Source organism: Tenrec ecaudatus, chromosome 17 (genome assembly GCF_050624435.1).
Source record: "Tenrec ecaudatus isolate mTenEca1 chromosome 17, mTenEca1.hap1, whole genome shotgun sequence".
NCBI classification, from domain to species: Eukaryota; Metazoa; Chordata; class Mammalia; order Afrosoricida; family Tenrecidae; genus Tenrec; species Tenrec ecaudatus.
This window is the reverse complement of record NC_134546.1, coordinates 41,043,778-41,055,281: the sequence shown is the minus strand read 5'-3', so window position 1 is coordinate 41,055,281 and position 11,504 is coordinate 41,043,778. Positions and strand designations below refer to the sequence as shown.

The 11,504-nt window shown below is 46.5% G+C and overlaps 1 pseudogene; it reads right to left on the bottom strand.

Moving 5' to 3' along the window:
- Positions 1–9,596: 9,596 nt before the first annotated feature.
- Positions 9,597–10,874, bottom strand: LOC142430418 (histone-binding protein RBBP4 pseudogene; annotated as a pseudogene).
- Between the last annotated feature and the right edge of the window lie 630 nt (positions 10,875–11,504).

Sequence of the window (11,504 nt, the reverse complement as noted above, 5' to 3'; positions counted from 1 at the left end):
CGGAGGGGACGGGTGCCTCCCGACCGCGAAGCCGCTCTTTCCACTGTGCGAATGAGTTCACGGAGTCTGTAGCTCAGAGCTCACTGAGGAAATGACAGGTGCATTTCCTCATCGAAACCTTTCTTAAAAATAAAATAAGTGGTGGTATTACTCAATGAACTGTTCTAAGCCAAATGATGTGGCTCCAAGGAAGAGCCCGCCGGAGCCACTGCCCCCACTGCCCGATGGTGAAGAATGAATCTTGAACGGGAAACGAATCAGAATCCTGTCAGGTTACAAACGGGCACTCTGTGTGCGTTTGGTCATTTGTCCGAAGCTTTCCCTCAGGAATGCACATGACCGAATTCTCAGCATCAATCCTTTGACACGTAAGGATGCAAAGAGACTTGGCCAGGGTCACACAGACGTAAACTCGGTCTCCTGACAACCTTTGCTGCCCAGAGAATGTCCCCCATGAAATGTCACTGTCCGTCACATGGGGGTAAGCGGAGGCCAGTTCCTTGTGGCCTCCCTAGGACAGGCGTCCCATGTCAGTGCGGCCAGGGGCAGACGCAGATCAAGCTTTCCACCGAGATGCCGCCGTCCCCCCAGCTGGAAAAGGGGCAGGGGGAGGAGGCCTTGCCGGCCGACCCTCTGGACCCGAGCAGATTTTAGGACAAACGGTTTTCGAAGAACAAAGATTTCAAAAGGTAGCTGGCCCAGAAGGCCTGGCAGGGCAGTCACAGGGCTGTCAACAGGCGAACCCTTCACTCAGCACATCCTCAGAAACAGGGACACCTCTGTTGGTGTCTGGTTTCTGTTGTCCTGGCAACGCCATCTCAGAACAGCTGGGGAGGGGGGTGGGGATTTCGGAGGGAAGTTGGGCAAAGGGCTGGGGCAGGAGGCTCCCCCGGGATAGTCGCTGCAGCAGCCAGCAGAGACAGGGAGGCCTATCTGGGGCGAAGGTGAAGAGTCCAACCCCTCCAGCCAGGACTGTTTGTACTTGTTTATTTTCTCCCAAAGCCACCACGGGGAGCTCATCGGGTTCAGGCGGGCCTGGCTCTGCCCGCCGCGTAGTGGGCATCTAAGCAACATTTCAGGTTGGGTGGAATGGAGGGAGGAGATTTTTGAGGCTCTCAGTTGTTTTACAGATGCGGAAACACATGCCCAGGGATGAAACCCCTTGCCCAAAGTGGCAAAGCCACTTAGCGGCACAGCAACTCCCAGGGCCCCCCTGCCATCAGCCCTCAGCTCCCCGCCACAGGCTCCGCTCTGGAGGGCAGGCTGCAGCTCAGAGGGGTGGCACGGGCTTAGGGCCTCCGTCCCCCTGCATCTTGGGGCGCGCGGCTTGTGGATACACTGCTGCTTTGTGTCGCCCTCCTTGGCACAGGGTGGAATCAGGTGGCCCTGCTCTTCCTGTCCCACTCTGCCAACTCTCTCTGAACACATTTCCTGTGCACAAAGCCAGCTCGCCAATTATCTGCTCCAATTAAGTAGAGCAAGATGTGGCTCATTCAGTCACACCAGTGAGTTGGCCCAGGTGAATGGTCAGGTTGGCCCTGCTGATTGGCAGGACTGCTCGGTGTCCCTGTCCATTTTGTGTCCCTTGGCACTCCTCTCCCACCCCCAGATGGCCACTGCAGCTTCTCCACCCACCTTTCCTTTCCTCCCGGACTTTCTGAAGTCCCAGGACTGTGCCTTGTCCCTGCCTCCCTCCACCCCCACCCCCAGTCAACAGACAGTCCCCAAATGTGCACAGAATTGTTAGCGGTGGGTCACGATGGATGCTTCTCTCTCAGAGAGAATTAGCTTTCAAGTGACTTTGCCTCTCAGGCACCTTCTGCACTGAAGGCCAAAGCCAGGCTCTTGGGGAATGAGTATAAAAATCACACCTGTTCTGTTTTCAAGTGCAGAGCCTGGACACGCAGCTCGCTTTTGCCAGTCCTTTCTGTCTCTTAGCACCAAAGCACCGAAGACGGACAGAGGGGTAGATGTGTATTCATCTGTGTCCATTAGGACAAAGGGTGCTGTCAAGTTCAGTAAGCTGCCCCTTCATTTCTAGAGCAAATATTGTGTTATGTCCCCCATTACGATCCTGATACAAAATCTATAGACAACATAACCTACATACATCTCACTTACCTTTTCAAAAAGAAAATCAGCTAACGGCTTGACAGGGAAGATCCGAGGGAGAGAAGTGGGGGGTAATGGACAGCCAGCTCATCCAGCATGTCCGTGTGGAAGGGCTTAGGTCCAACAGCACCCGGAGGGATTGTGAAGGAGTCCAACATTGTCCTGAGTACTCATTCTCTGTGAATGGGACTGCTATAAACATAGATGGATGCAGGTGTGTTCTATTGCACACAACGGGATTGCAAGCAGGGATGGGATTTTGTGAATCGCAAACAAATCCTAGGAGAGGTATAAACAACAGCGATGACAAAATCTAACGTTTCCTTGCTTTATGTGGCACTTGCATTCCTGAAAAATCAGGTGCCTCTGAAAACTCAAGGAGTAAAACTATATTGTGTTTCTGTGTAAGAGACAGGTTTATCGCTTCTTGGTCTTTCTGGCTAAGATCAAGTGGAGATACAATTAGGTTCGAGGCACAGGAATTACAAAAATCGTGCTGTCTTTCTTGTACTCAGGCTTCAGGAAGATCTGGAAGGAGACATCCAAGTCTCTTGCTTACTAAACATAAACAGGACTCCTGTTCATTGGGATAACCAAAGCTGCTCCCCCTGGCAAATTTCCAAAGGCGGGGGGTGGCGGATATTGTTATGTCCCTCATCCCATGGTAGGGCTTCCATCAACAATGGCCTTTGGTCGTTACCAACAGGGTGCCATTGAGTCACAGTGACCTTATTGGACAGGATAGAACAGCCCTTGTGAGTCTCCGAGACGGTAAATCTTTGTGGGAGTAGAAAGCCCTGTCTTTCATCCATGTAGCAGTAGCATAAACAAGATCCGGGTTTGCTTGCCTCTCAAGTAAATCAAGTCTGGATGTAGTCAGTCTTGGGCTGGCTGGTCCCAGGTGCCTCTCTTTTCCAGGGTACCAGCCCTAGCATGATTTTCATCTTCAGGTTCATGGTCACCCAGTGAAGGCTGAAACTCCATTGTGTCGGTAGGAAGAAGGAAGTGTCACACCGCCTGAAATGGAAAAGGGCCTGTAAAGGACTTTTTTGGAAGTTCCATCCAACAGTGCTCTTAATACATTGATCCAAATGGTCGGCAGTTTGAAACCAACAGCAACTCTTCAGGACCAGGCTTTCTACTTCCGTAAGCAGTCACAGTCTCGAAAACCCACGGCTGGTCACTATGAGTGAGTCAGCATTGACTCAATGGCAGCGAGTTTGGTTCACTTTGACTATCTGCAAAGGAGGTTGGAAAATGTCATTGTTTAGTTAGGTGTGCTGCTGCCTTAAGTAAGACAGAACTTTGTAGTAAAGAAATGCAAGCCCCGGGTGCGGATTCACCACACTGGTCCTTGGAGAGGGAAGCAATCTTTCAGGTTGCATGACTCCAGGTCTCAAGTTGTGTGAGCTTCCATCTTTGGCTGCTACTCCATCCGTGCAAGGAAGCAAAGTGAGGCCAGCCTCATCACAAAGAAGAATTGATGGTGCTGGCAACGAATGCTGAGAACAAACACATCTGTCTTGGAAGAAGTGGAGCCAGAATGCTCCTTAGAAGCAAGGCTAGTGAGACTTGTGTCTCCCATGCTTTGGGCACGTTATCAGGAGAGACCAGTCCCTGAAGAAGGATGTATTAGTCTGGGTTGACTAGAGGAACAAATCCAGTGACACTCATATGCGTATAAGAAAGAGCTTTATATACAAGAGCAATTGAATATTGAGAAAAGATCCCAGTCTGGGGCAGATCAAGTCCCTAAGTCTGATATTAGCCCATAATTCTGATATCAATCTATAAATTCCTCTTCAGACTCACGCAACACATGCAATGGCACTGAAAGCAGGAAGATCACAGGTCAGAGGGTGGAAAGTCTTGTGGATCCAGTGGTGATGGAAGCATCTCAGCACTAACAGGGGTCTACATGTGGCTCCTTCAGTTTCAGGGCTCTAGCATAGCTCCATGTGTCTTCTCGACAGGAATGTCTCACAGGGAGTGTGTATCTCACCTCCAGGGAGCCAGTCATCTCCCTGGTGCCTCCAAATGAGGCCATCAAGCTGAGACTTGGTTGACAGGCCAAACTTCACCACCTCACTCCCAAGTTCCAAATTGAAAACAGATCATGCGACCACCACAAAGTACATCATGCATGGTCAAACAGAGGGGTGGAGAAAAAGAGGAAGGCCCTAGACAAGATGGACTGACACTGTGGCTGCAACGATAGACTCAAACATAGGAACAGTTGTGGGGTTGGCACAGGACTGTGGCACTTATTGTTGCAAGTTGGGTGGCTAAAAGTCACAACAGACTGGATGGCACCTAGCAACAACTTGACTGGAAGCTGGGGACCACACATGGAGACAGAGACCAATCTGAGAACGGCCTGAACACTCCAGAACTGCCTGGGCCTCTGTTGTTGTTGGATGGTGTGTCTTCAAGTTCATTTCCCTCACAGCAGCCCCAAGGGACAGAGTATCACTGTCCCATTGGATTTTCTAACTGTGATCCTTATGGAAGCAGACCTTCAAGACTTTGCATAGGTTTGAACCAGCAACCTTTCAGTTAACAGTCAAGCACCTAACCCTTTACACCACCAGGGCTCCTTCCCTGAGGCGTCAGTAGGAGAAATCAAGAAACCATGCTTTCATTGTTTCTATTTGATACTTAACATTAGCCATTCACGTAAGAGAGAGAGAGTGTGTGTGTTCCAAAGAATTTGTGCCAACTTCTCTGTCGTTCTCCTAAGGGAACTCTGATTGGCTTCACAACCATTCATTGCACCTACTGTGTTTCTTATGCCATGTTCCAGGAATACAAGATGACCTGACCACATCCCTTCGCTGGAGAGCGCATGGTCCTGGGGACCAGGGCACAGTGGGGTAGGGGTGGGGGTGGATGCCAGCTGAAGAGCGGGGTCACAGCACTCTAACATGGTCAGTGCCGTGGAGAGGGATGGCCCAGACCAGCCAGCACAGAGCCATGCATAGTAGGTGCTCTGGGAACAGTTGCATTCTGCTCAAAGGTACTTGGGCAGGAATCTCTTCTCATCCAAGCAAAGACTTCTTTGACTGAGGAGTTAGTGCCTGGGCATTACTTCTGTTGCTAAATGTTTAGTGGTTTTTCCTCATTTTGTTTTTTGCCTCTTTAGTCAACTGAACCATGCCCCAGAAAAAGTTCTTAAAATATATATTTATTTCTGAATGTGCATAAATCCTTCGCAGACGGAAGCAATGTCCACGTCCTCGTTGTTAGGTGCCATTGAGTTGACTACTACTGACGGAGACCCTAGGTACAAGAGAGTGAAACACTGCCTGGTCCTGCCCCATGCTGTGTCTGAGTCCATTGTTGCAGCCACTGTGTCAATCTGTCTCTTTGGTGTCTTCCTCTTTGTTCACTGACTCTTCAGTTCACTTGAGGAGTCCTGATGGCACTGTGGGTTAGATGCTGGGCTGCTAACCACAAAGTCCGTGGTTCAAGCCCACCAGCTGCTCCATGAGAGAAAGTGGAGACTGTCTTTGTAAAGACTGAAACTCTACTCAGGGTCACTATGAGTTGGAATGGACTCCATGAAACGGGGTTTGGTTTTCAGTCCACTGTACCAAGCCTGAGGTCCTGATAACCGGTCCAAAGTGTGAAAGATGAAGTCTCACCATCCTCACGTCCAAGGAGCAATCCTGATGTACTTCTTCCCAAAGAGACTTGTTCCTTCTCCTGGCAGTTCCTTGTATAAGTCAGTGTTCCTCGTCAACACTGTACTTCAAATGCATCCTTTTGTCTGCATCTTCCTTAGTCATTGTCTGGCTTCCATGTGCATAAAATGCAAAGAAAAGTCGATGACTTGGGTCAGGTGTATCTTCATTCTCAAAGTGACATCTCTGCTCTTTCGAACTTCATTTATTTATTTGTTTATTTTAAAAATTGTTCTATTAGGGGCTCATACAACTCTTACCACAATCCATACATACACCAATTGTGTAATGCACATTTGTACATTCATTGGCCTCATCATTCTCAAACATTTGCTCTCCACCTAAGCCCTTGGCATCAGCTCCTCATTTTTCCCCTCCCGCCCCGCTCCCCACTCCCTCATGAACCCTTGATAATTTATAAATTATTATTTTGTCATATCTTTCCCTGTCCGATGTCTCCCCTCACTCACTCTTCTGTTGTCCATTCCCCAGGGAGGAGGTCAAATGTAGATCCTTGTAATCGGTTCCCCCTTTCCAACCCACCCTCTCTTTACCCTCCCTGTATTGCCACTCACATCATTGGTCCTGAAGGGATCATTCGCCCTGGATTCCCTGTGTTTCCAGTTCCTATCTGTTCCAGTGTATATCGTCTGGTCTAGCCAGATTTGTAAAGCAGAATTGGGATCATGATAGTGGGAGAGGAGGAAGCATTTAGGAACTAGAGGAAAATTGAATATTTCATCATTGTTACATCGCACCCTGACTGGCTCGAGTGGCCTACAAATGGGCTTTGGGTCTCCACTCCACACTCCCCACCTCATTCACTATGATAAGATTTTTTGTCCTGATGGTGCCTGATAACTGATCCCTTCGACACCTCGTGATCGCACAGGCTGGTGTGCTTCTTCCATGTGGGCTTTGTTGCTTCTGAGTTAGATGGCCGCTTGTTTACCTTCAAGCCTTTAAGACCCCATACACTATGTCTTTTGATAGCCGGGTACCATCAGCTTTCTTCACCACATTTGCTATGTACCCATTTGTCTTCAGCAGTTGTGTCAGGAAGGTGAGCATCATAGAATGCCAATTTAATAGAAGAAAGTATTCTTGCATTGAGGGAGTGCTTGGGTGGAGGCCCAATGTCCTTCTGCTACCTTAATACTAAACCTATAAATATATGCACATAGATCTATTTCCCCATCCTCATATATAAATATATTTGCATATGTACATGTCTTTATTTAGACCTCTATAAATGTCCTTTTCCTTCTAGCTCTTTCCTCTATTTCCTTTGACTCTCCTCTTGTCCCACTATCATGCTTAGTCTTCATTTGGGTTTCAGTAATTCCTCTTGGTTACATTACCCTTGATCAAGCCTAACCAGGCCTCCTACACCCTCCTCACCACCAATTTGGATCACTTGTTGTTCCCTTGTCCTTCGGTTTGTTAACACCACTACCTTACCCCCCACCTCCCACTCTCCCTTGTCTCCCGAACTGTCAGTCCCATTCTTTTCTCCTGTAGATTTGCCCAGTTGAAATGTCTTGAGTTGCCTACATGAACATTGACTGTGGTTTCAAGTAAAATGAAACCTTTGACAACTTAATCCTTTCTCCATTCATCATGATGTTGTCTCTTGGGTCCGTTGTGAGAAGTTCTGTTTTCTTTACATTCTTTACATTGAGGATTTACCGGAGGAAGTCGTCTTTGATCTTCATCAGGAAGTGCTTCAAGTCTCTTTAGATCCCAGCAAGCGAAGCTGTGTCGTCTGCATATCGCAGGTTGTTCATAAGCATTCCTTCAGTCTTGATGCTGCGTTCTTCGTCATGTAACCCAGCTTCTCAAATCATTTGTTCAGCCCACTTATTGATTGAGTTTGAAGAAAAGGATGACACATGCTTCTCCTGATTTTAAACCTCTTTAAGTGACTCATCTGCGAAAGAGGGTACAAGTAAGAGCTCCGGAATTCCCATTCTTCCCAGTGTTCTCTGCGGTTCATTATGATCCATGGTGTCAAATGCCTTTGCGCTGTCAATAAAACACCAGTAAGCATCTTTTTGGTATTCTCTACTTTCAACCTAATTCCCTTGGAACTAGGAAAAGTTCAGAAACATAAACAAAGAAGAAAATTAAGTGTGTGCACTTAGAAAATGAAAATACCATGTATCCTAATTCTTCCAAGGGAGGTGGTATGGGAAAGAAACTTCTAATTCTTCCTTAAGCTCAACTCCCTCCCTCCCCCAGAGGGCAATTTGCAGCACTTTTCAAAGCTTTAACAAACTGTTCATGCCCGTTGACCCACAAATTCCTTTTCCAAGGGTTTAAGCTAATAAATAAATATGTACACAAAGATGCAAAAATAGTGTGCTTGTTACAGTGTAGTTTAAAACAAATTTGAAACCGCACAGCTGTTATTGTTTCCGATGTGCTCTATCCTAAAGCAGACTGATACACAGATATGCAACAATCCACGGAATCGCACAGTGCGTCCATTTGAAATGATTCACTTAACAGCTATTTATCGATGGCTGGCTATGTGCCAGGGGGCGTTGCAAATAAGATCCTGTCTGTAAGGCTGGTCACAAGGACCTCCCTTTCATCCTTGAATTCATAATTTCTGTGTTTAATCAGTGTAATGAAAAGTGTGTCTTATGTTCTTGATCTCCCCCCCCCCCAAAAGAGCCAAAGCTTAGTTTAGTTGATTTTATTTATTGTTTTTCTATTTTCAGTTTTACTGCTGCTCTCATGTTTATTGCGTTTTTTTTTCTTTTGTTTTGAGTTTAGTTTGTTTTGTTTATTCTAGTTTCTAAATGCGAAGCGCTTTTTTAAAAACTACTTTTCTAATGTAGGTCTTTTTCTAAATTTTTAATCTTCCTCTAAGTGCTGATTTAGCTGCATCCCATAAATTTTGGCATGTTGTGTTTTATGCATTTGCTTTCCTGCCCTACTCATGAACTTTATTTTATTTTCTCTAGAAAAGCATTTATTCCATTGGAAGCATTTACACAGTTAGTCATGGGAAGTAACAGGCATGCTGGGGGAAACACGTCTCCCAAAAGGAGCATCGATGGTGCCCAGCTAGTGGTCACAGACGAATGTTCTCCAAAAAAAAAAAAAAGCAACTCTTATCCAAGATTAATTTAATTTTAAAGACAAATATCAGTTATTGATTCACTCTTCTCAACTGGACAGTCTACCTGTGGTATAACTGTCAGGTAAAAACACCTATCCTTACAACTTGGTGGTCCCAAGTTACAACCAACAACCAACCAACTACTTTACAGAAAGTAAAGAAATCATATGCCATCCACTGAAGAAATACACTTGCAAGCAAAAATACATGGGAGCGGAGGAACGTAGAGAATAATGATGGAGAGACTGGTAGACATAGGGAAATATGCACTATGACACGTCAGGTGGGAAGTGTCCTTAATAGGAATCTACAGGACTTGAGTCTCCCCGACTGCTTGATAAAACGGACATCGTGCAGTATTATCCCTCATGGTTCAGACCCCTACCTACCTCACTTGGCTCGACTCCTTGCCCACTCTCACCTTTCCTTAAACGAGTCAGAAAAACTTGGCATCACAGCAGCGGAAGCAAAATAGCTACATGCATATGCAGCCCCCGCGCTACTTCAGACTTGAGTTTGTTTCTAGAAAATTCCTAAAGATAATTTAATCTTAGTGGCTTTGCTAAATCAAACATCATAGTTGACATTTAGAAGATACCCACTGTTTGCACTGGGCGCACTGTGGTGGCGCCTACAGAGAGACAGCCAGCAGCGTATTCTCAAAACCAGTGTTAAAATCGCTTGCTTGCTTGAGAGAAAAAAAGGAGTCTAAACTCACAAGTATAAACATATCTAGGACCCTGAGCCCTTCCTTCAGCGTCTTCATCATTGTAAATGTTCTCTGCCATCTGCCACACGTGTGTGATGTGATCTCCTGACACAGAACAAATCGCCCAAGGTTTGTTGAGCTTCCAGGAGAAATCAGCTATCTCGGCAGTTGTGACCACCATGAGGAAACAGTAATTCTGCCCATCCATCTTTTTCTGCATCTTCTGGGGATTGTTACTGAAGTCTATGATCAGTACCACAAGAAGCCCAAATGGTTTCATTGTGAAGTAACCACGGAACCTGGCATATTTCATTCTTATGTGCTTCAAAAAGAATGCAAGTTGAGTCTCAGAGTTCTTGGCTCCCACAAAACAGTAGTCCTGTCAACGAGTCCTGTTGGCAAAAATGAATTCACAGGATGGAAAGAAAGGCAGTTCACTTCAGTCGTGTGCACACCAACTGATTGACTTGGTTTGGAAATATTGTTTGAATGCTATAAACTTCATCCCAGATCATAAGCTTCTGATCATCAGAAACTGACCCAAATAGAGACCCATGAAACAGATGCCAAGAAGCATATTCACCTGCGGCGGTGTACCCCGTAACAGTAGTCTTCGCAGCCATCACTCTTCCTCCCTTTGGAACAGCAGATGGTACGATCACCTGAAGCATGAAGCAAGTGCCTGCTAAGACTGGGGTTCCACGAAAGTCCATGCCTTCCTTCTGATGTCCACGAGGACGCAAGTCTGGGTTACACTCTCCAGAAGGGTCTGGTGTAGAAGGAGGTTTCGTCTAGTTAAAAAATAAGCACATCACTGGATGGAATCTTGGTTGCAATAGTGCAAGGTTTCCGGGCATATAATGGGCCTGGTTGACTTCTCCTTTATGGTTGATCTTGATTTCTATTTCCATCTTTCCACAGACAGAGCCTACACCTCCAAATTTTCCTTTTTTTACTGTCACCATGTGAGGCATCGAAGTGAGCGTCAGCATTAGGCTGCTGCACCCTGGCTGTCACGAGGTGGTTTGGCTCAAGCGAGGTGTGCACACCCAGGGCAAGTGGATGGATGCTGAAATCATTCTCTTCTCATGTGGTCACATCTGGAAGCCACTGTGCAGAAGGGTAGGCTACTCCAGAGCATGGTCATCACCAAATTGTGAAGGAACTTTTCCCATATTTTGTACTCGTCAATCACCCATTCTTCCATGGCATCACCCAAGGTGGCTTCCTTGGTAGCCATGGTAGGCAGGCCCCACTAACGAGCCTGGAAAGGGCTCAGAGTCAAGGGTTTCAAGAAGGGGGGTGAGGGGGTGGGCAGGCTTTGGGCACTCGCTCTGTGCTTGGCCCCTATTGTAGGAGTTTCATTTTTTGAAAGCTTATGTACAAATATGCTTGATACAATTGTTGTATGGATTGTTATAAGAGCTGTAAGAGCTCCCGATAAAATGATTTTTTTTAAAAAAATGAAATAAAAAGCTTTGTTGGCCAGGCTCAATGTAATGAAACTGAGAAATTTTGTAGGTTTTCCACAGTTGCCATCTAGACCATGTCTTCGCCTGCCATTGTGTTTCGGTTGTCTGGGCTCCCTTTGGAATCCATTTGGACAATGGAGGCTGCTTTAAAAATCTACGTGCTGTTTAATAGAGCTCCCTGGGTTTCACTCTCTCTTCTGTTTGCTACTTCATGAGGCTGTGCACTCAGCTACCTCCTCAGTACTGAAATATAGATGAATCTCTCTCATGGAACAAAAATAGCCAACTCATTGCTCTCATTGACTCTCCAATGATGCTCTCAGTATCCCATCTCCTCACTCACTGCTTTACTCCAAAGTGTTGGAGCCACGATGCACCCTCACTCTGTCAGCAACCTG